General features: G+C 47.1%; 1 pseudogene; it reads right to left on the bottom strand.

The window, feature by feature from the left end:
• Positions 1–21,813: 21,813 nt before the first annotated feature.
• Positions 21,814–22,964, bottom strand: LOC124081129 (SH3 domain-binding protein 5-like; annotated as a pseudogene).
• Positions 22,965–24,199: the final 1,235 nt, after the last annotated feature.

The raw sequence follows: 24,199 nt of genomic DNA, 5'->3' as shown, positions 1-24,199 counted from the left end.
TTTTCACATTTAGTCCTGCTATGGACATGATGTACTGGGGGAAAGGAACTGAGGCCTGTAGGCCTCTAGAGATACTTTATATTTTATTGGCTTAGAGTTGTGGTGTGATGATGAGCTGTATTTTTTAAGGGCTTGTGACTTTGGTTTTCCTAGAGATATCTTCATAAGGTCTGAGTCTTACAATTCTGTCTTGTGAAAACTGCCATTAGTATATGGAGGTCCTAGAGTTGCAGGGTGAGGTATGGAGGGAGGAAGCCTTCTTTCATCCTGAGACCAGTCAGTAAGTGAGCCTGAGACCCTGGGCTGTGACTTTCTCAAGTCCTTCTCATTCCTCCTCTTCAGATGTGACTAGAAGTGCAGAGGGAACTGGAGGTAGATATTTCCATTCTCCCCAATGGGAGATAGATAGATAGATAGATAGATAGGGGGATAGATTTGGAGCTTTCTCTTCCCCCAGGCCAGGGAGACTCTGTGGGAACCCAGGCTGGTTAGGCTCTGCTCAGATGGTTTCTTCCAAGGGCAGATGTTCTGTTCATGAAATGAGAATGGATCCAGGTGGACCTAGAAGCCAATGCCTCAGTTTCCTCTATCCCCAGTGGAAACATGAGGGAAGCTTTGTCTGACCTTCCTCCTGAACAGCTGGTATGGTAACTGGAGGGAGACGTGTGGAGGTGTGAGGAGCTCCAGGAGATTGGTTCTTCCCTTGGGGCCTTTTAGTTATATAGTGGGACCACACTGCACCGCCAGCCATTCAGCAGTGACGGTGTCAGCTTTCCTACCCAGCTACAGTCTCCAGCAGAGGCCCCTGCTTAGTTAAGCTGATGGTATGAATTTCCAATGACCCAATTTCAGGAGCAGTGGTTGGCCCTTGGACCTCCATCCATTCTGGGGGCTGAGAGCTATAGTCATTTTCAGTTTAGACTTCCCTAGGAGGGCTGTGAGCATGGGGATGATGACCACAGAGCTCCACATGCATTGGTCCACAAATTGAAAACCTTTCAATTTTTCCTTATCACTAACATCTGATAAAGTTTTTTTGTTCACACAGAAAACACTCTACTACTATCCCAAGGCCAGAAAGTGGAGAGATATACTCAGGGGGCACCTCTCCTTTGTCAAAGCAGAATGACACCAAAGCCTCAAGAATATGTTAATCCTTTGAATTAATTTTTCCCTAGGTTCAAAAAAAAAGTGAGTTTTCTTGTTCTTCCTGCCCAGGTGTTCTGATGCCAGGCCTGCACTCTCTGTGGAAGATGTCCGTGATGGTGATTGGCCCAAGACTCACAAATTGCACAAAGGATCAAAAGGAAGAGGCCACCTCAGAAAGGGCAAAATGTGGGCAGTGGGGCCCCTAGTGGATGTGACAGATGATGCAGACCCTTCAAGACCAAGGAAGTGGGTGACAGGTGGCCGCTCATACAGCAAATGTGAGTCTTCCCTTAACACTTCCAGTTGGGGCACTAGATCAGGGGCCAGCATCCCTTCAACTCAAGAAACATTTGAATAGGCCAGAAAAGGGTGCTTCATTTTCTAAGAATGCATCTATAGGCCAAGGCACATGGTCTCCTTCGGAGTGACGGTTGAATTCTACATGTTTGGGGTAGCCCAATGTACTCATTTGGGAGTCCCACAGAAGTCATATAGTGCACAGTACATGAGGTGGATATCTCACCCATTCAGCTTCTCCTGCCAGTAGCCATCTGGCTCCATCACCTACTCCATGGCCTTTGTCTGGAGTGGTGTCGAATCCTTCTCTTTCTAGAAGAGACAGGTTTTCTCTTCTCAGCCTTGATTTTGAACATCTCAGGACTCTCCTGGTTAGAAGGGGGAAGGAGGCATTTTTGGTTGAGCATGGCAGCATTCCCCCTTGATCTAAGCCAGTTAGGGACCTGCTGCCATGTACTTTGATTGGCTGCCTGAATTTTCCAAATTAGTTAGTCAGTGTCCAGCAGAGGGAGCTCTCCACAGTCCCAACCATCCACCTGATGATGCAGATCAGTAACTGAGAGCCCAATCTGTAACCAATTGGAAAGGACTCTGACCTGGTTTTAGGGAGGGACAGAGCAGGTCAAGAGGAACAATCATTGAACACATGAAAGCTTGATATATTCCATCTAGGGTTGTCTCCTGAACAGACATGTGAGATTTATAGAGGGGTTTTCAGCTAACCAGGGACTGTGGGTTCCCAGGATGAGAAGGGCAAATCATCTTCTGGTGGTGTCTTTCCTCCTCAGATGTGGTGAATGAGGGTTAGGAATGTCTGAGCAATGAGGAGTACTTCATGAGGGCCTGTCCACTTATCCATGAGTTGTGCTTCTGATCTCTGATTTTTCTATGTCATAAGCAGGATTGAGTCTGCTGCCTAGAAAGTATGGGAAGGGAACTGAGGAGATGGTGTTGTCCTAGAAGAAGGAAATTCCTGCACGGAGGTCAGAATTAGTTTCAGCAGCTGTACAGAATATTGGGTGCTGCCTTCACATTTTCAAGGTGGAAAATGCATTCTTCTTAGTGAGGTCTGAAAGGGTCTTCCCTGTGTGATCTCATAAGGGTTCAACTGCAGCCCCTTTCTGGGGACAGAGAGGATGTGGAGATGGGCAGTAGGTAATATCACTTCCCACATCAGTCTAGTTTCCTGACATAATTAGTCTACAGTTATTTTGTAACACACACCATGGAGTTGAGTGGGTTCTTTGCCTTGTTAATCCATTAAAAGAATTTCAGACACAAATAGTATGAAGGGTGAGGGCAAAGTGTCAGAATTTACAAAACAATATAAAGAAAGCAGAACTCCTGCATGGGTGGGGTCCCAAGAGAGGATTGCCAGTGAGTGGCAGTTGTCTCAGGTTTTATAAGGATCTAAGAGTTAAGAAAATCACCCCCAGCCCACTCCTGGGTAAGGCATTCAGGGACAATGTGCACTTCATGTGCCCTTTCTTCCATCAGGATAAGGTCACTGTGTTGAAGTTTGTCCCTTTTCAGAAAAGTCTGGGCTCTGGATAACAGATGTCTCACCCTTTGTTTGAAGCTCAGCCTTGCATCTGTGGTATTTGTATTCTGTTCCACTGTGGTCATTCTGTTAGGAGAAACCTGACCTTGGTGGGCCCAAGTCTCCCATCTGCCTACCCAGCTCTTTCCCTACCTACATTTTAGGGTGTGAGTCATCTTTTCTGTGTTCCATGTTGATTGAGGTCTCCAGGCATCACACAGTCTCCAAAGTTCTCAAGATTTATTCACCTGGTGAATAAAGCTTATTTGGAGACAAAAGTGAGAACATAATTACATTGAAAGGAGTCACCTATACTCTACCTGGGGAAGCTGTCTCCCAATAGTCACCCTCAAGGTGCTTCTGAGCCCCTTTTCATTCAATTTTCTACCAGTCTTGGACATTTAGGTGAATGTCCAATCCTCAAGACAATATGGCCCTCAAACTGGGCCCACTATTTATGGCAACACTTTTATTTTCAGTCTCTTTTGGGCACAGAATTGGCATCTTGAGTCACCTCTTTTATTTTCTGTCATAAGCATTCCAATTTCACAGAGGAGTGGTCTGGATAATTGCTTACACATATATGGCCCAAAATGAGATTTTAAGGGACAAAACCAATGTCATCAGAGCTCATGGAAACCTCATCTGGTGGTAGGCCCTTCCCTACCAACTGCAGGAGGAAGTAGAGAGGCATAACCCACAGACCCTTCTGTCTGCATCACACCACAGGAATACCAGAGGCTCCCCACTCTCTCGACAAGCAGAGAACTCCACTCCTTTACACTGTGGAACTCAATGGCCAGGGTCAGTCTCACTAGTCACAGCTAGAGATGCAACAGGGAAAAGATGCAATGGAGTGCATCTGGAGTGAAATTCAACACCACATACCAAACCATCCCTAGCCGACTGCACCAGGAGAAGGCAGATGATAAGAATAGATCCAAAACAAGTGTGAGGCACAACTGAGCAGTGCCTGCCTTTAATCCCAGAAGATTGGAGGCTGAGGTAGGAGGATTGAAATTTCAAAGCCAGCCTCTGTAACACAGTGATGCCCTATGCAAATTAATGTTTGCTTCTCTCAAAGTGAAAATTAAAAAAGGGCTGAAGATGTGGCTGGCTCAGTGCTTAAGCTCCTTTGTATTCCATCCCAGATTAAAAAAAAAAAGGCAGAGACATATCCATCCCATTGGCAGTATAAGTTTCAACACAAATACTAGAAATTTCACAATGCAAGGCAACCTGACACCACCTATGTTCTATAATTTTCTTGGCACTGATGCCAAATATTTGAACATGCCAGACAAACTATGCAAAACAGTAATCTTTTTAAAATATCAATAGAATCTGAGAGAATGCAACTGAAAGAATGAAGGGGGTTAAGGCAGAACATGAACCCAGAGAGAGAATGTTTGAAATAGAACCAGAATTAAACAATGAGTCACAATGGCCCCAGAAGGAACTTTTGATTTGAAACCCTCACTGAATTGGACAATTTCTGTCTCTGGATAGGGAAGTCAGCAAAAATGTTCAGATTTTTTGAGATATGGTCCCGTCCTTCTCTCTGCTCTCTGCTCCCATCCTCCTCTCTGTTCTATCTGTTCTCCTGCTCCAGTCTTCCTTGCTAGGAAAATCCCAAACTCCTTCCCATTGCTCTTCAACCTCTCTTTCCACATCCTCAGAACCACCCGAGCTGCTCTCAGCCCTACCTTACCTGTCTTCCCCCTCCCAATACACACCAATCTGCTCCTGCCACCACTCTCACCCCTACACCCCTCCTCCTGACACCACAGCTCCTCCTCCCTCGCTCCCCACAACTCCCTCTTCTCCTGCAGCCATGGCTCCTCTGCCCACCTTTCTACTGACACAACATTTCCCCCTCCCCCTCCATCCCTCTCCCCCCTCCTTACTCCTCTCCTGCAGCCATGATCACCTCCACCCACTCACCCCTCTTTTCTCCTGTCAGTGCCCACACCCAGTCCCACCAGACCCTCTTACCAGATAACCCAAAGTTCCTTTGTCCTTTCAGGGAAGTGGCTGATGCTGAAGGGATTGGCCAAGTACATGTCCCATTCTCACTTCAAGATCTTTCCCAGATTGAAAAGTGCCTTGGGTCCTTCTCTGCTGACTCTTCTACTTATATTAAGGAATGTCAATACCTCTCCCAGACTTATGATCTTATCTGACATGATGTGTATTTTGTTCTGTCCTCCACCCTTACCCAGGATGAGCAAGCCCACATCCAGCAGGCTCAATCAACCTATGATATTAGAAAAAAGCTCAAACAAGCTGAGGAGGGCCCTCAGATTCCTATCCAAGATCTGATGAAAATGGCCTTTAAACTTTATAATTCCCAGGAGGAGTCAGCTGAATCAGCTGAACTACCCAGGCAGGCTAAATTACCAAAAAATGTAACACTCCAAACCCAGGCCTTACCAGCGGCCCTGAGGCCTACAGCTCAAGCAAGAGCTTCATGGGGGATCCAGCATTCCTCTCTGCCAGGGACTTGCTTCAAATGTGGATGTGAAGGTCACTGGGCTCACCAATGCCCAAGTCCACACCCTCCTTCCAGGCCATGCCCCATCTATAAGCAGACAGAATAGTGGAAAAGTGACTGCCCCATGGCTGGCCCTTCCTTAGTGCCTCTACATGGGGGTATGACCAGCTAGGTAGTCCCTTCTCTTGAACTATTGGTTGCCGCAGTCTGGCTGGGCACTATCAGGAGCCGCTTGTCAAAAGAAACTAACTTTATTTTTAGAACCACACACGCCAAACAAAACAGCCTCTCAGGAAAAACCCTCAGAGCCTCAACTGCCACCACCGGCTTTCCACAAGCCTCTCTCTCCCATACAAGCTTCTCTCCACCTCCCACAATCCTCCTGCTCTTGAGGCCGATTGGCTGGGTCACATGGGCGGAGCCAAAAAAGTCCCCCAGTGAGCAGCTCCGTGGTCTGAAAGGGCAGTGAAACAGCCCAATGAGCATCACCGCAGAGGAGCCAATCAGCTAGATGTTGCTGGGGCCGCTGTGAGCCAATCATCAGCCGGCAGCTGGTTGCTGGCAGCTGGAAGTTTGCTGGGGCCCCTTCGGCTGTGGCTCTCAACAATTGGTGTTCACAGAAGACTGAGGAAGCCCAGACTCGAGGACCCCCATTACACTCACGGAGCCCAGGATAAGGGTCCAGGTAGTGGTTAAGTCCACAACTATCCTTGTGGACACAGAGGCTACAAATTCTGTCTTGCCTGCCCACTCTGGGCCTCTGTTTTCTTCCCAGGTCTTGGTTATAGAGATTGACAGAAAACCCTTCTACCCAAACTGAACTGCTCAGTTGACCTGTGCCCTGAAGTGACACCCATTCACAAACTCTTTTCTGGTCATTCCATCCTGTCCAGTTTCTCTCCTAGACAGAAATGTTCTCCAATTACTAGGAGCCACGGTCCAAATACACCCCAAGAATACTACCTCCCATGTCCTTCTGCCTCTAATCCTCATCCTCTCTAATAACCTGACAGTACCTACTGTGCTATTGCCCCCTGACCTAGTCAATCCCCAGGTCTGGGACATCTCCAAGCTGGTCATAGCCTCCCATCACAAGCCAGTCCATATTTAGCTGAAACTGCAAACTAAACTTCCTTTATGTCCCCAATTTCTCATCTCCAAAACCCATAGGGAGCAACTTAGACCCATCATAGACTGGTTACTTGCCCAGGGACCCCTTCCTACTGAATCCCCCTGCAACATTCCCATATTGCCAGGATGCAAACCCTCAGGAACCTATCGCTTAGTCCAGAATCTCCGCCTAACTAAAGAGACATTTATTCCCATCCACCTGGTGGTTCCCACCCTGACACTCTTCTTTCTCATGTCCCCCCTTCGAACACTCACTTTACTGTCCTGGATCTTAAAGATGCCTTCTTTACAGTGGCCCTCCATCCTGACACTTATTAGCTCTTTGCCTTCACATGGGAAGACCCTACATCCTTTAGGTCTCAACAGATTACATGGACAGTCCTACCCAAAGGCTTCAGGGACAGTCCCCATCTATTTGAGAAAGCCTTGGCATGGGAACTAACTGCTTGTGACTTGGGGGACAGCATGATCTTACAGTATGTGGATGACCTTCTCCTATGCAGTTCATCACTCAAGGCTTCCCAAACTCACACTGCTCAGCTCCTCAATTTCCTGGGGTCCCTGGACTATCTGGTCTCTCCATCCAAAGCCCAGCTTACTACCTCTTCAGTTACCTATTTAGGTACACTTCTCACTCCAACCTCTGAAAGCCTGACAACGGACAGAATTCAAGCTCCCCATGACTAAAAGCCACCCAAAACAGTGGACTACATCCTCTCCTTCCTGGGTCTGGCAGGCTTTTTCAGGCATTGGATTCCCCACTTTTCACTTCTTGCCAACCCCTTATACAAGGCTGCTAAGGAGACCCCTCTCAGGCCCCTCACCTCCCCTATCCTAGTAGCCAATTCCTTTTACTAGCTCAGGGATGCTCTTATATCTCCTCACACTCTCTCTCTTCCTAATCCTAACCATCCTTTCCAGCTCTTCATGGGTGAAAGACAGGGTATCACCAATGGTCTCCTCACTCAACCAACTGGACACTCGTATAAGCCAATGGGATACCTCTCCAAGCATCTTGACTCTATGGTTCGTGGATGGCTACCAAGAAATGTTATAAAACTTTATGTTCCTCTCTACTGAGAAGTCAACTAACATATATTTCTAAAAGACAACAAAGAGAGCCTAACTTATTTAAAGATTAAAAACATAGGATATAAAAATGTTTTACCACTTTCCCTTAAGACTGAATTAAAACTTCTCTTACCTGTTTCATGTTTCATATATAATGATAAATGATGTTCACTAATTCATATTAATTCAAAAATTATATATAAATTTCTATAAAATAATATTCAAGTAAAAAACTAAGATTATTTCAAAATCAAAACATCTTGCCCAAGGTTGACCAAGAGGCCACCTTGCCTAATTTAAAATTCTTTCATCTCATTCCAAGTTAAGATAATTATTCAAGTTTATTTAAAATTAAGTTGAGAAGATAGGCTTTTGTTACAAAGATTACTGTATTCCTAAAGTAATCAAAAAATACTATATATAAAAAGTAAATGGTTCAAATTATATAAAATTATATTCCTTAATTTATACTATTATAAAATTAAATGTTTTACTCATTAGTTTTATATTTTATTATCCTTACAAGTTTTAAAACTATTATCTGTTAAAGCCTTACACAAGTACAAATTTTAATGTAACAACTGAAGTTAATTTATAATAATAAGATAATTACCTATAAGACAATCAAGTTGTAAAACTGTATTTCAGTGTCTATACTGGCCCCATTTTATAATTTTATTGCTTAGCCCATTAATAGACACAAAGGAAAAATCAAAAAACATAAAAACAACAAAAATCTAGGCCTCCTTTTGCTGTGGTGCCCTCTTTGGCTTGACAGCATGGACTTTAACAATCCTCACATGCATCACAGGTCACTTTTGCTAATTGTCCTGGCCAAATAAAAATATTTATTGTCATTTCTTACTGTTTAAATACTTGTAAAGTGCTGGGCCATTCTCTAATTTAAGGCTAAGTATGCTCCAGCTTATATCAACTTTTTTCTAAAATTTTAAAAATAAAAAGGGGGAAATGAAATCTGATATAACCCCACTAAATCTCACAATTATTTTAAAAGGTTTCAAAATTATGATATTAAAAGTCTCACTCCTGCTGAGTGACACATGGAGCACTAGAATAAACCAGATTCAGTAATAACATAGGGTAGAGGCTATGCCTGTATGTTTCCAGAAAACCCAACCTGTCATTGGGGAGACAACTGAAGGACCTGGCCTTTCAGGCTGAGCAGATAATTTAACAAAAAGTCTCAACCACATGTTTGTGGCTATGCTGGTTCTGTTGAGTTGCCAGTTAAGTGGAGTCAATGGAGAAACCTATTGGACCTATTTTCCAGATCTACCTTTAGTACATCCAGCTTTGTGAACTGGAGAATCCATCCCAGTATCTACTAATGATATTCACATAATTGGAGGTTTTACAGATGAATGCATGTGCCTGGATTTAATTACATTGGCTACAATGGGAATCCACCTATATGTTAGTCCCATGATAAACATGGTGGCTGTTTAAAAAGTAACTTTTAAGGAAAAGAGAGCATACTGGCCCCTGAGACTTAAGGTCAAATGGCTGGACAGTTATTAAAATTGGAGTTGCCCATAAAAAGTCAGCCATTCCCATTAAAAATCCACCAATAACTTACTGCCCTAATTATTCTGCAATAGAATTTGGCACCTGTCCTAAATCGACAGAGTTTGTTAATGTCTTGCCAGCACAACATAATGCCTCTAGAAATGTGGATATATTTTGGATTGGTCTCCAAGAAATGAGAAAAGCCACATCAGGATGCTATGACCCCTGTAGGTTCCCTTGGTAATATTTTAACTTTCATAAGGGTGGTATTCCAAAAGATCTCTGGCATTTAGTTGCTGCCTCAGATTTTCTCAATTATACTGATGGCTCCATGTCTGACTTTATAAACAACAATTGCAAAGAGGGCTCCTGATATGTCCTAGGAGCCTGTGTTCAATCTCCTTAGGCTTTAATTACTGGAAATGTAAGAGTGAGGAGAAAAGGTGATAAATATCATGGTAGTTTTTAAGAAATGTAATCTAATGAAGCTCATTGCCTCAACAATTTGGTTCAAAATACTACCAAAGCCCTTAAAATTGGGAGAATATTGAAGAAAACATTGAGACTAAACTAATGCTTTGAAAATTTATGTAGGAAATGAAGTTTCCACACTCAAATTTGAAGAAAGGCTTAGATGCCATGCTGGCTATAAGCATATCTGTCATTACTGCAGACAAATAATATGCTTCCCAATGGGGTTGAGAAAAGGTCAAATATTATCTAATGGGGTTTGGCATAGCAATAATAATAGCTTGGACCTTGTGAACCTTAGCTCACAACCTTAACGCAGCCACCCAGAGATGGGAATAACCTGCCAAGACTCAAACAATTTGTTTTCCCCACTCTTATCCTGTTTTTCTGATCTGCACAGAATCCCTTTGGTGTATTTCACTATAAATGAAGCATTCCCAGGCTTTTCTCCTTGTTAGCATCAGACCCATCAGTTCTCTTCCACTTGTCAAGCCACTGCTTCCAATATTGTCCTGCATCTTTTGTGTTTAGTTCTTAATATTACTATCCTGGCCTTTATTTTCAGCCAACCCACACTTCAGTGGTTACCTCCTCCCTCCCCATGCAGGTCACAAGCAGGAGTGATGTATTTCAAGCACTGAAAGAACAGAGGTGCCGACCTAGATTACTGCACCCAGGAACATAGTACTAGCCTTCAGAACTGGAAGAGAATTAGAGACCTTCCAAGATGAGAAGATCCTAACAGAATTCATGGACACTAAACCAGCTGGACAGATACTTAAAGGAATCCTACACACAGAAGAGGAAGAAAGATGAACACAACCGTGAGAGCTCAGGAAGTGTCTCTAGGAGAATAGATACACAATTGAGAAATGAGAGTGTCACATGTTATCAAGTTAGAAAACCCTGAAACATCTGAGAATTCCATGTTTCCTTCTTCACCAAAAAGACAAGCAAAAAAGAGGAAGGAAGGAAGGAAGGAAGCCAACAAAAAGATAAGAAACATACCATACCTTTCAGAATAACCTCGAGTACACATGGTCTTTATTCTTCAATTTAAAGGTAGAGGGATAGATTGAATTTTTTTTTAAATCTAATTTCCACAAGAAACTCCCCTCCCCTGCAAAAGTGAGCAAGACTGAAAATGTAAAGATGGAAAATAATTTTCCAAGCAAGTGGAGTGTGGAGGCAGGGAGAAGTCACTATGTTTATATATGACAAACACACTGAAGCCAAAGCCAGGCACAAGAGACAAACAAGGTCACTCTATGTTCATCAAGGGAAATACAGCAAGAAGGTATCACAAAGTCACCAATACATATAAATACACGAATATTGGAGCACCCAATTTTATCAAACACTACTAGACAAAAAGGAAGCCATAGGCTCCAGAAAAATAAAAATAAAGATGACTTCAGAGCCCATCTCTCTGGGAGGTAGATCTTCCAGATGAACAATCAACAAGGGAATGTCAGAGTTAAGTGGCACTATGGGATGAGTGAACTTAACAGACATTGATAGAATAGGCCATGCAACAGCTGTGGGGTACACATGCCACTCACCAGCACAAGGAACATTCCCCAAGGTATATTATGTATTAGGCCATAAAGCAAGTTTTTTAAAATACCAAAAAATCTTATATGCTTTCCAATCACGATGAGATGAAACCAGAAACTAAGAGCAGAAGAACTACAGAAACCTCACAAACACTTGAAGATTACGCCTCACACCATCAAACAAGTGAAAAATCCCTAGAGTCAGAAGAATATGGAAAGACAACATATCAGAACTTGTGGGATCCAGAAACAGCACTATGAAAAGGAAAGACTACAGAAACCCGTACCTAAAAGACAAAAGAGAGAGACCTCAAGTAAATTGCCTGGTGATGGCTCAGGAAAACAAAAACCAGTCTAAAATCAGGAGAAGGAAAGAAATAATCAAGATTAGGGTGAAAAAATGCAATAGAAAGTAGAGGAGCACCACCAAAGTTCAAGGGAACAAAGAGTAGTTCTTTGAAAGCATAAAGCAAAGGTGGCAAAACTTTAGCTAAATTAACAAAAGAAAAAGAGATTAGACCCAGACCAATACAATGAAACTTGAAAAGGGAGGTCTTACAACAGATTCCAAGGAAATTCAAAGGATCATTAGGGAGGATTTTGAACAACTACATGCAAATATGTTGAAAAATCTAGGAGAAACCGACAAATTTAGGGACCCAAAATGAATCAAGAAGATATAAACATTCAGATAATAGGAGGGACAAGTAAGGAGACTGCAGTAGGGTCTTATGACAGAGATAAGCTCAATGGAGTCAATGCTGAATTTGACCAGATTCTAGAAGAAGCAATAACACCAGTATCATGTTACCCAAAATATTCCAAAGCCTAGACGTGGAAGGAAGTTGTCTAAACTCAGCCTCCAAGTTCACTGTGTTCCTGATTTAAAACCAGACCAGGCCAGAACCACAACTATGAGCAGAACAATGTAAGGGGGACGTCCCTGCCCAGGAATGGAACCAGGTGTTGTGGGGGGATGGAGACAGTGGTGAGTGCAGTGCAGGTCTAAGAAGTGGTTTTGGGAGGCTGCAGGGGAGCCTGCTCCTGGGGCTTTTCTGCTGCTCCTGTAACAGGCACAGTCTAATTAGATTTCTGTTGGACTGGTGACTATTAGGGTGTCAGCCTGGTGAAGGATGAGAGCCCCCACTGGGCTTTCTGAAGAGATGACTCTTGTCTGCAGTTTGTGAGCTATAATTACGACAGCATTAGACAAAGATGTGCCAAAAAATTTCCATCATTTTCAGGGTCATCATGATTAAGAAAGTTAAAATTCTTTGTGTTTAGAGACAAGAAGAGGCGAGGGAGTGTAGGTTGAGACAGAGCAAGTGGCTGACCTTGGGATTGCTCCCATGGGTTGTTGTCTTAGGAGACATGGCCCTGCCCCACTGAAGTGGGTGCCCTGGCCAAAGTGCCCTCACAAGTCTTGAAGGGGCAGAGCATGCCAGAATCACCATCCTATGGTGGAGGTGATAGGATGCCCAGTGACCCCATGGAGTGGAGGCAGCTGAGGCCAGCTGAGGGCAGTGGAGGACTGTTGGCATCTGGGCAGTGTCAGTCCTTAAAGCAGTTAGCATCACCCTATCTGGGTAATGGGGCTGAAGGTGTTAAAGCCCAAGTGTGCTCTTAGCGCTTTCTCACACTTCTTGTTTCTCCACTGGGGCTGATGACCATGGCCCCAAAGGCAGAGATCAGATCTGGGAGCCAGTCTGAACTCCCAGGTCTCATAGATGGAATATGGGTGGACTTCAAAGTAGAGGTTGATTATGGGAGTGTGGTGCTGGTTCTCCCAGGAGAGCTTAAGCCTTTCTGTGTGGGCAGGCTTTGGAGGATGGCAGTAACTGTGGCCACACCAGTGGTTTCTTTACCTGGTGTGTGCCTTGCTTTCTGTCCCTTGGTCCCCATGGTGGTGCTCTGGCTAGGGGCACTGGAGGTGTTCTGTTCTAACTGTGCCCCATGTTGCTGCCTGTTGCTTGGGGTACCCCCTCTTTTGGAGGAGATACACAAGGCCTCAAAAGCTATAATGAGTTCAGGAAGCAAGTCATGGCTCCCAGATCCTCTCGATGTCACAGGGACCAAAGGGAAACTAGAGGTATCCTTTCTGGCTGCACTGTTTGTCCCACAAGGTGAGCTTTGGTGTTTCTGGGTGGGCAGGCTTTGAGGGATGGCAGTCAGGGTAGGAACACGAGTGTTTTCTTGCCCCTTTGTTCCCTTTTCTGTGTGTTTCCCCAGTGCCACGGTGGTACTCTGGCTAGGGGCACTGGAGGTGTTCTGTTCCCCATGTTGCTGTCTGTTGCTTGGGGTCCCTTTACTTTGGGAGGAGATACACAAGGCCTCAAAAGCTATAATGAGTTCAGGAAGCAAGTCATGGCTCCCAGATCCTCTCGATGTCACAGGGACCAAAGGGAAACTAGAGGTATCCTTTCTGGCTGCACTGCTTGTCCCACAAGGTGAGCTTTGGTGTTTCTGGGTGGGCAGGCTTTGAGGGATGGCAGTCAGGGTAGGAACACGAGTGTTTTCTTGCCCCTTTGTTCCCTTTTCTGTGTGTTTCCCCAGTGCCACAGTGGTACTCTGGCTAGGGGCACTGGAGGTGTTCTGTTCCCCATGTTGCTGTCTGTTGCTTGGGGTCCCTTTACTTTGGGAGGAGATACACAAGGCCTCAAAAGCTATAATGAGTTCAGGAAGCAAGTCATGGCTCCCAGATCCTCTCGATGTCACAGGGACCAAAGGGAAACTAGAGGTATCCTTTCTGGCTGCACTGCTTGTCCCACAAGGTGAGCTTTGGTGTTTCTGGGTGGGCAGGCTTTGAGGGATTGGACTTGGGGTAGAAACACCACTGTTTCCTTGTCCCTTTTTACCCTCTTTTGTGTGTTTCCCTGGTGCCATGGTGGTGCTCTGGCTAGGGGCACTGGAGGTGTTCTGTTCCAACCTTGCCCCATGTTGTTGCCTGTTGCTTGGGGATTCTCCTCTTTGGGAGGAGCTACACCAGGCCCCAAAGGCTGACATTAGTTCAGGGAGCAAGTCTGGGCTCTCTGATCTCCTTGATGTCCCAGGGACTGAAGGGCAACTAGAGATACCCTTTGTAGTACTTGTCCTTTGATGTGAGCTTAGGTGTTTCTGGGTGGGCAGGCTTTGAGGTATGGCACTCGGAGTAGGAACTCCACTCTTTCCTTGCCATTTTTTACTCTCTTTTGTGTGTTTTCTGGGTGCCATGGTGGTGTTCTGGCTAGGGGCAGTGTAGGTGTCATTTCCCAAACTTGTCCCATGGTGCTCTCTAGTTTTGGGGGTTTCTCTACTTTTTGAGCTTGATACTTCCATGGGTGATGTCCCACCCAAGGACAAGTCTGGCCTCGCAGCTGCCATTAAGGTCACTGAGTGTGTCTGGGTTCTGGCATGAGCACCCACGGTGGTGTTTCTATGTTTGTCAGCCCCAAGGGCTGAGTAGTTTAGGCTGCCCAAGGTTGTTGGGCCCACAGTCAAGGGTAGCATCAGAGCTGCCCCTGAACCTGGAGCTCCCACATGTCCAAGCTGATGACAGCTGACAAAGCTGGGGGCTCCGGGCTTCATCCCACCAGGAACCCCAGAGCTTGGTGGGACGGTGGCTCCAGGGGTGAGAGGCTGCTTCCCCTGTGGAATGTTTCCTCACATCCTTCAAACTGGAGAGCTGGAGCTGGCTGCAGGTGAGGGCCTGTGAGTACAGTAGGGCTTTGGCCCTGGTGAGAGCACCGGAAGCTCCTACCCAAGGTGGAGGGAGGCCCCAGATGTGGGGGCTGTAAAGGCATAGTGGGTTCAAGAGGGTGACCCTAAAGGGGGCCACTGGCTGTACAGCCAAGCTTGCCAATGTGCTGAAAGAGGGCCTGGGAGGAAGGGCCAAAGCAGCAATTGGCAGGCTGGGGGAGAGCGGTCCTGTAAGATTGGAGATGGTAGGGTCTGAGATGAGACAGCAGAGCCCACCAACACTGGGATGTGGGCCACCACAGTTGTGCTGCTGAGGGGGAGGAGGTCTGGCTGAGGCCCACTGATGCCAGAGGCATGGCCCCTCCCAGTGGAGAGGGGACCCCCCCATGGGCTTGTGGGGCCATGGCACAGCTGTTCCCAATGGCCTGGGTCTCACCCATCAGAAGATGGTTGATGCGCTGCAGAGCTTTCTTCTCCCGGTCTAGGTCCTCAGCAGTCACTGAACAGGCCAATTCCAGAGGTGGTGGCAGCTTCAGAGGTTCCCCTCGGAAACTTGCATTTCCGTGGCCTACCAGTGTCTCCCGTGGGTGAGGACTTCTTCCTGGGAAATGGCTGTCCCGCCCTGCCTTCTGCCACCTTCTCACCCTGGGCCTTCTTTGGGGGAATCCCTGGGGATGAAGAACATCCCAGGGGCTGCTCCCCGTTGGATGGGTCTGGAGCCCTCCTCTTCAGGGCTCGGAGACCTCGCGTGGAGCTGTAGGAGCTGCTGATGGGGTTTCTTTGGGGGCAGGAGCTCATGCAGGTGGCCCGGGAGCTCTCAGCTCTGTCTTGGGAGCTCTGGGTACAGAGGTTTGCCTGCAGAGCCCCAGGCCTTGGCACAAAGGCAGGCACACAGCTATGGGCCCCCAGGGGCCTAAAAGTAGATTGTGCTCTTCCAGTGACCTGGGGACATCCTCTCTGATGTTCTCTATCTACAGGGTGCTCTGCTTGCTCAGCCACCACTTAGCCTCTGTCTCTAGGGGCTGTGATCACAGTCCTCCCTGGGCAGGTTCTTGGGGTGCTAGAAACTGGCAAGGGACGACTTCCTGCCCCTGAGCCCTACAAGGCGTCTGCTGGCCGAGTCTGCGGCCTGGGCTGCAGGAAGCCCTGAAAGCTGCAGCTGACAGCAGCAGCATCTTCAGGAGACCAGGCATGCGAAGGGAGGTGGCAATGTCCAAGTCTCCGAGAAAAGATCCAAGGGTCCGCAGGACCCTGGAAAAGCACCGAGGAGGCACTTTTTGCAACAACTGAGGAGCAGTTGCAGGGTGGCAGCAAGATGACCTGCGAATGGTGGCACTGGCCCAGGCAGCCCCGAGTGGCCAACCAGTATAGGGAAGTCGGCGGGGGCCACGACCGGACTTCTTGTAGGACCCTTCGGGCAGGTCTCTGCCCCTCAGTGCCAGGGCAGGGCTGAGGGACAACACTTGCCCTGGGAAGTCCCCATGGCAGTCTTCGAGAAGGTGCTAGTCGGTAATTCTAGCATTGATCACAGAAGCTCCTTCTTCGGCTGCCCACGCAGCTTCAAGCGAAATGGCTGTCAGACCTGTTGCTGGGTCGCAGCTGAGGAAGGAATGAGTGGAGAACACGTGAGCACGTGAGGAAAACCATCCACACTGGGCAAGAGGCAGACTTGCGCCAGGAAATGACGTGCAAATTCCCCGTGCTTGTGCAAAGTTTGCATGCGCGTGCAAAGTCCACGTGCTTGCACCAGATGCTGGAGAAATAGGCGTGGGAACTGCGTGCCTGGTGCGTGTGTGGGTCCTAGGGGGACTGTTGAGTGCTGGCACTGGGGCTGTGATCCAGGTCCCACTGATCCACCTCCTGACCCAGTGAGGTTTCCCAATCATCTGGGAAGGGTTGTAGATGATGGAAAGCCCAAAGGTTGAGGGGTGGCAGCTATGGCAAGGCCAGCGATCTCTCCCCTCAGACTGGTGCAGCGACCCTGCCCCTCCCCAGAGGCAGCCAGGATGGCAGCACAGATGGGCTGAACTCCAATGGACATGGGGGCAGTCAGAGGGCTGAGCAGGCTCTTGCTGCGGGTTGAGGGTAGCTCTTGGGGCGTGGAGCAGGTGGGGACTAGGGTGACAAGCAGGTCTTTGGCTGGCAGTACCTGCGCATTCTGTAGGGAGACATATCCCTGCCTCTTCAGGAGAGCACTTCTCTGAAAAGGTGGGCAGTGGCATGGCCCCAATAGAAGTGCCCCCCATACCTCCAAGCTTGGAGCAGGGTGGTAACCTCCCTGGGCCTCTGAAGGGGAAAGCAATGTCATTAGATGGGCGGTGCACCAGCAGGTGAGCAAGTGGTGGTGGCATCTCCAGGATCTCGCTTGCTGGGGCTGGGCAAGGACACCTTGCCCTCCCTTGAAGGTGTGAGCTAGTGTTTGTATCTAGCCTTGCTCTGGTGTGGGTGGGTGGGGCTGGGTTTGACAGCCAGGAGCCCCACCCCTGAGCTGTCAGAGTTCTGTCTGCTGTCCTGCCTGGGCCTGGCCAGTCAGAAGGGGAACTGCTGAGGGGCAAGTTTCTTGGCTGAGCAGCATTTTCAGGTGGTGGCAACTTTGAGTTCGTGGCCTGTGTGTCTTCCTGCACTTCCTCTGGGAACAGTGGAGGGAACAGCTGCTGAGAACACATCTAAGGAGCCACCCAGAGTCTGACTGAGGGGTTCAGCAGGGCAGGTTGGGAGGGAATGGTACCCTGTGTCCACAGTCCTTTCTCTCTGTGTGGAAGCCAGAAGAACCCAGCTGTGTGCTCACACAATCTTGTTTTATTCATATTTGGGTTGCTTTCTTTGAATTTTGGTTATCAAGATTCTCCAATTTTATTTTTTTAGTTGTCATCAGGCCTTTATTCATTTCTGTGCAGTGCTGAGAATTGAACCCAGTGCCTCCCACATGCTAGGCAATCACTCTGCAACTGAGCCTCAACCCCAGCTCTCCAGTTTTTGACTGTCTTCATTGCTTAGCTGTTCTGAAGACAATACTAGGCCTCCTACTGTTCCTACAGTATAAGATATGTTACCTTTCACCAGTCCAATCCAACACAGACACCTGCAGACCCAGAGATCCCCTCAGCATTCACTCTTGGGAGGTTCCAGTTGTCATGGGTCTTGGCTTTCCCTGGATGGAAGGGCACCTGACAGAGGTAGTTGTGTGTTTTCAAGCTTAAGCTCCCTATAACCCAAGGAGCAGCCCTGCATGTCCCACCACTCTCGGCTGTCAAGAGCTACCCTTCCTCCTCAACACTGGTGGAGTGCTCTGAGGAAAATAAAAAGAAGACACAGAGACAAGATGCAGAGGTAGGAAATTAAGATGGCAGAAAGGCAGAGGGACCAAGCTGCCAAGCTTTATTTATATCCATAGGTTACTATAGGTCATCGGCATAATTAGTACATATTGTTCATTGTATTACTAGGCAGATTACAGACTTAGCAACATTATGCAGCTTATTCCTCAGTTACATACTAAGTTGCAGTATGCTATGTTAGCAGCTTTGTGTAGCTCTCAAGAAAGCCCATTGTATACAGTTACTGCTATGTGGACAGGTTTAGGTTTAGTGAAACATTATGGTCTTCTAACAAGAGAGTTCCTTTATTCCCAAGGAGCTGTGTGCCTTAGATTAAGGTGAGGCTGTTAAGACTCTAACATAGAGCTTCCTATTGAAGGTCATTGCTACAGCAGCCAGGCATCCTGTGTCTTTGCACAGAAACTTCCTAGCCGCCAAGCATGCCACAGTCATGAAGACTGAGAAAACTCCAACCCTAAGATTTCTAAGCACGCTCTCTCTCCTCTGGAAGGTGGCAAGGGCAGCCCACCTAGCAGTAAAACATCAGAGACCTCAATTCCAAGCACAGAACTCCTACAGAGTACTGGGAGGGTTTCTGAACTGGGCAAAATATCAGCGAGCTGGGCCTGTAGGAGCAAGGCAGGAGGGAGCTTCAGCTGGGACCAGTGTCCAAGATGGCTGCTCCTCAAGCCCCTCCCTGTCCATGGGCTCTCTCTGGTCCACTGGACCTGCAGGTACCCAGGTGCAGGCTGCTGGGTGGGGGTGTGGTGGCGCTCAGCTCCCCTGGTACAGTTATACCTGGCGGTGTATCCTCCTGAGACTGGTTGGTGGTGCTGCCCTGCAGGCTGCAGTGGGGACCAGGCCAAAGAAGAAGTGGGATCACCAAATGGGCCTGTGCAGCCACAGACCAGTGTTCCTTTTCCAGTGGGTGACAAATTAGGAGTTTGGGGTCGGGTTGCTAGAATATGGTCCTGGGGTCAGTGTCTGGGTCCTTCCCTGTGTCACACAGCTGAGTGGGCACTTATTTTGAAGTGGCCAGGACCAGAAGCTTCTCCACTTTCCAGTGTAGTGAAATCATAGTGCTTTGGGGAAAATGGCTGGGAGATGGGTTTATGTCCCCCACCATAAGCCTCCCCGCAGGCTTTCAGGCTAGGAAATTCTCAGTATCCTCTTTCAGTTACCATTTCCTGCTGCATAGGGAGGAAAAATCGACACCCTCCTAGATCATGCCTGCCTCTGGAGTCAGGGTACTGACTGCCTGGATGGATGGGGTGACCTAACCTGGGCCACACCTGAGTGGTCCTGGAGCCTGGGATCTGCCAAGCTCTTTATTTTCTACTAACAAAGGTAAACACAGTCTTTATTGCTTGTTTTATTCCTTAATAAGTAAGTAATTCATGCTTGTGGTAGATAATCTAGGAAGTACAGATCTACAAACAAACTTAAAAACAGCCCATGAGGAAGGATTCCAGCACCCAAGAGACCCTCACCATTGTCATTGTGGTTCACCATCTTCATGTTTTACTCCTAGGTGTGCTCCCACGCCCACCTTCCCATAGGACAGAGGGAGTTCTTAAGAATGCTTAGGAGGTGGCAGTTTCTCAAGATCTTAATTTTGACATGCTATGTACAGTTAGGGTGGGGACATATTGACTTTCAAAGATTTTAGAGTTTTGGAGGTCTTAAGAGGTGACATGGTGAAATCAGGAAAACAAATATTAAAGAAATTGAACTCATATTTGGCTAGGATTCCTTGGGAGGTGGACTTACCCTTGGAGTATATGAATGGTGTTGTATACAAGTGGTGTGCAGTCATTTGAAAGGAATCTACATTGTGGTGGTCACAAACACACACATAAAGGATTAATGTATATATGTGCTAAGCCACATGAAGTCCTCACTGTGTTGTCAAGATCATCCTGATTCACAAGGACCCGTCTTTCCCTCTCCTTAGAGGGAACAGAATCTGAGTCCTGGAACTGCCTTTGAAGAATCAAAATTGGCTTTGGAGATGAGAAAACACCAATGTTGGAGAGGACTGTGAAGAATTTGAGTTAGAAATTGATTTCTAAATGTGGAAGCACAACATAGTAATACATATTTATCATATTATATATAATATAAACATATAATTGCTTCTAAATTATCAAGTCTAATTTCATAAGTATGTATTTGATCTCCTTAAACGTTTATATCATGGGACAAACCCACATTTTTATTCTCTCTGGAAAAGTTTTTTTAACTCCCACACTGAAAATTTTTCTTAGAATTGGGTTCAGCTTGTATTTTGACACTTATGGTTTTATATATATATATATATATATATATATATATATATATATATATATATATATATATATATATATATATATTTAAATCTAGAGTTACTTGCACACATCATCTAATCACTTGTTTTTAAGTTGAATGTGATGATACACACACACACACACACACACGCACGCGCGCACATTGATCAGCTGTTATTATCACCCATTTTCTGCATGAGGCAGCAGAAGCACAGAGAAGATACAGAATATGCCCAGGACCCCACAGTGGCATTCCCATCTGAATGTTTGTGTCTCCTCCAAATTTATATGTTGAAGCCCTAATGCCAGAGTGATGGCGTGAGAAGTGAGGCCATTGTCAGGTAATTCGATTTAGATAGACCATGGGGGTGTGGCTCCCAAAATGAGATTAGTATTCTTAGAAGATGAGGAAGAGACCAGACCTCTTGGCCAAGTGAGGACACAGTGGGAAAGCAGCTAACTATGAGCAAGAACTCTTTCCAAGAACTCAATCTGCCAAAACTTTGACCTTGATCTTCCCACCCTCTCAAATGGGGAGAAATAAATAATTGCTTTTTAAGCTTCCCAGTATTTTGTTATAGCAGCTAGAACCGATTACAGCAGCAAGTAAAAGGACTTTGTGAATATTAAAATGAAATAATGTATGCAAAGTGGTCTAGGAATACTAGCTTTATCATATATATCACCATTACCTAGCCTTCCTAGAAAAGGGTTTTGATGGATGTCCCAGGAGGCATGCTTTTTAAAAAGCTAACTCTGAACACCAGAGGTAATGGAAATTAATTGTGTTTTTGCATTTCATTTTGTGCTTTCATTAGGTCAAAAAGGTGTGCTCTGAGTACTTCATTTTTTGTTATGTGTATAGGTTTTTTAAAAAAATATTCAGATGCTCTGGGATATAATGGGAGTGAACAAAGTGAGGGTCAGAAGGGAAAGAGATGCAAGCTGGGGCCCGTGATTTGGCTAAGCTTCCAGCCCTCCTCCTGGCTCTTTCTTTCACAGGAACTAACTATTGCTTCCTCAGCACTGTTACAGGGACAGCTCTGCAAAGGCTGTGACCCTGGTCATAGTCCACCTGCAACACCCCTGCTCTGTAAAACCAGCCCAAGGGCTCTTACCGCACAGAAATTCTTTAGCCCTCAAGGTCACTGAAACTTCCTTAGAGTAGTTTAGAGTAGATGATGAAGGTTTGGCATCTATTAAATGATTATTATTAGCACAATGTTCTGAGTTTCATGTATAAATATTGATTGGCACATGGGCCCTAACCCTGGATGTGTCAGCCAATCTACACCATTTTTAGGTCAGCGTTAATCCCATCTCTTCCCTTGGAGCTCTGGAGGGAAGAGCTGCTTCATCCAGGTCTCCAAGGCCTGGCCCTCAGGGGAGGTATTGCTTTGGCTCTTCCCCTTGCTACCATTGCCACTGCAGTTGCTGAGGCCTTGATTGCTGTTGGCTTTCTCACCAGTTCTGTCCTCTGCCCCTTCTGCCTTGTCTTCTCATTCTCCCTCAAGTTCTGGGAGGAGAACTGCTGCGTTCACTTCGAGGACCCCGCACTGGGAACATCATCCCAAATTCTGACAGGAACACTGGGCTGGGCAGATCCAGGCTGCCAGGCCTTGTGACTGCAGGGAACTGGTCATGCATCTCAGAGGCATTCCTTGTTCCTGAACTAAAGCTGGACACAATCTGGGTTTCTGAGTCATCTTCAGACCCAAAGTTGCTACAGAAACAGCATCTGGCTCAGGTTGGCCCTCCACCAGGTTCTCCGCAGAAGTGCTGCTGCCCTGAGCCCCCCACGTGCTGCAGTGTGGCCGCTCTTGGATCTAGCCCGAGATGCTCTGCAGTTTCTTCAGGGCTGCCTTGTACTCGCCCTTGGCCAGAGCCAGATCATCCACAGGCTCAAGCTGCACATAGTACTTTCCCTTGAGTTCAAAATCAGGTTTGGACTTGCTGATGGCCCTCTTTTGAGTTTCTCCTCCTGCTGTCACATGCGGCCTATGGCAGCATCCTACCTGGCTGCAGTCTCCTTCTGCTCCAGCTCACTTCTCCTCTTGGTCCTCCAAGATTCACCAGCTCCTGCCAGGAAGAGTGGTACTTGTCATCCTCCAGCAGCTGCTAGGTCAGGGAGGTGGTCTCTTTGGCAACACAGAGCACCTCTGTGGCCCTCTTGAAATCCCGTGTGGCTTCTGAGCTTCCAGCTAAGGCCGCCGCCACCCTCCACGCCTCCCAGTAGGGCTTCCAATTTTCTTCATCAGTTCGGGCGGTTTCACCATTTCCTCAACCAGAACAGAGCTGAACTGTGAGGAGCATCCTCAAGTTTCGTTTCCTGTGTGTTGATATCACCTGGGGATTGATTAAACTTCTCCACTTCTCCCTGTATCCAGGGTCCACCTCTCCCTCCTCTTCCAGCCTCTGCTCCATTCCCTCCTCCTCCCTCCCGTTCCCCCCCCTTCCCTCTCCCCCTCTTCTCCTCCAGCTCCTCCCTGTGGCTTCCCTTTCAGAGGCCTCATCCTCACAGGCAGCGGGGATGCTCTGCAGCTTTGACAACCAACCAGCAATCGGTGCTCCAATTGCTCAGTGGCTTGGCACCCTGAAGGGGTCGCTGCTGCCATAGGCTCTGCTGGAGCCTCCTTCCCACAGCCTGGCACAGTAGGGGAACTGCTGTGGCTGGCACCTGAGAGGCACCGCTCACCAATCAACTTAGGATTTTTTGACTTTACATTGATGCAGAGTGATCCACATTCAGTAAAAACCATACTTTGAATTTGGATTCTTTCCTGGGCTGGTGAGAGTATGATGTTGTCTCACAATGCTGGGCAGAGGCAGCAAGTCCTGCTCCCAGTCAGCCTCGGGATCCTGAGGGGAAACCATCAACCCTCTACAGTGGGCTGTGACCTGCGACAGTGCTGTTGAGCAAGGGTGTGTGGTAGGTCCCTGCACTGTGTACATGTTTGACTGTCAGTATTTTCTGATGGGTTTATTACAATGTAGCCCCATGTAAGCTGAGAAGCATAGGCCCAGGCAGGTTCCAGCGACAACCACATGCAATAGTGTTGTATTGCAGAGAGAGCAGCAGCAGGATGTCAGTCATTTGGGATGGATAGAACTATTGTTCTAGTGTTTCTTTTTTTAAATATTTATTTTTTAGTTTTCGGCGGACACAACATCTTTATTTGTATGTGGTGCTGAGGATCGAACCCAGGCCGCACGCATGCCAGGCGAGCGCGCTACCGCTTGAGCCACATCCCCAGCCCAGTTCTACTGTTTCTTTCTGAACCATGTGACACTGAGGTGTCTCCCAAAAGAACAGACAGAGGGTACATCTCCACCTTACTGATTTAAGTCATGGCCTTCAGACTGCTCAGACCAATAGAATATGGTGGAGGACTTGATATGAGCATGTGCCAGACCTGGCCTTCCATGCCATGCTCTTCCTTTTGTGGTTCTGTCATTTGCCATGAGAAGAACATGGCCCTGTTGGATCCTGAAAGGAGACCCACAGCGGGGAATCTAAACCCAACCGAAAGCCTGGACCAAGGTTAGCCAAGACCAAGGGAAAGTCAAAACCCACCTGCAAAGTCATGAAGCTTGTTCTCGTAGCCATTGAGACGTGGAGGTTGCTGGCTACCCCGTGGAACTGACAACGCACCCCTCTGGATTAG

This window comes from Marmota monax, unplaced genomic scaffold, assembly GCF_021218885.2.
Source record: "Marmota monax isolate L192 unplaced genomic scaffold, Marmota_monax_Labrador192_F-V1.1 WCK01_AAM20220418_F8-fsc00177, whole genome shotgun sequence".
Taxonomy (NCBI): domain Eukaryota; kingdom Metazoa; phylum Chordata; class Mammalia; order Rodentia; family Sciuridae; genus Marmota; species Marmota monax.
Note: the sequence above shows the minus strand (reverse complement) of the source record. Positions and strands in the feature narration are given on the sequence as shown.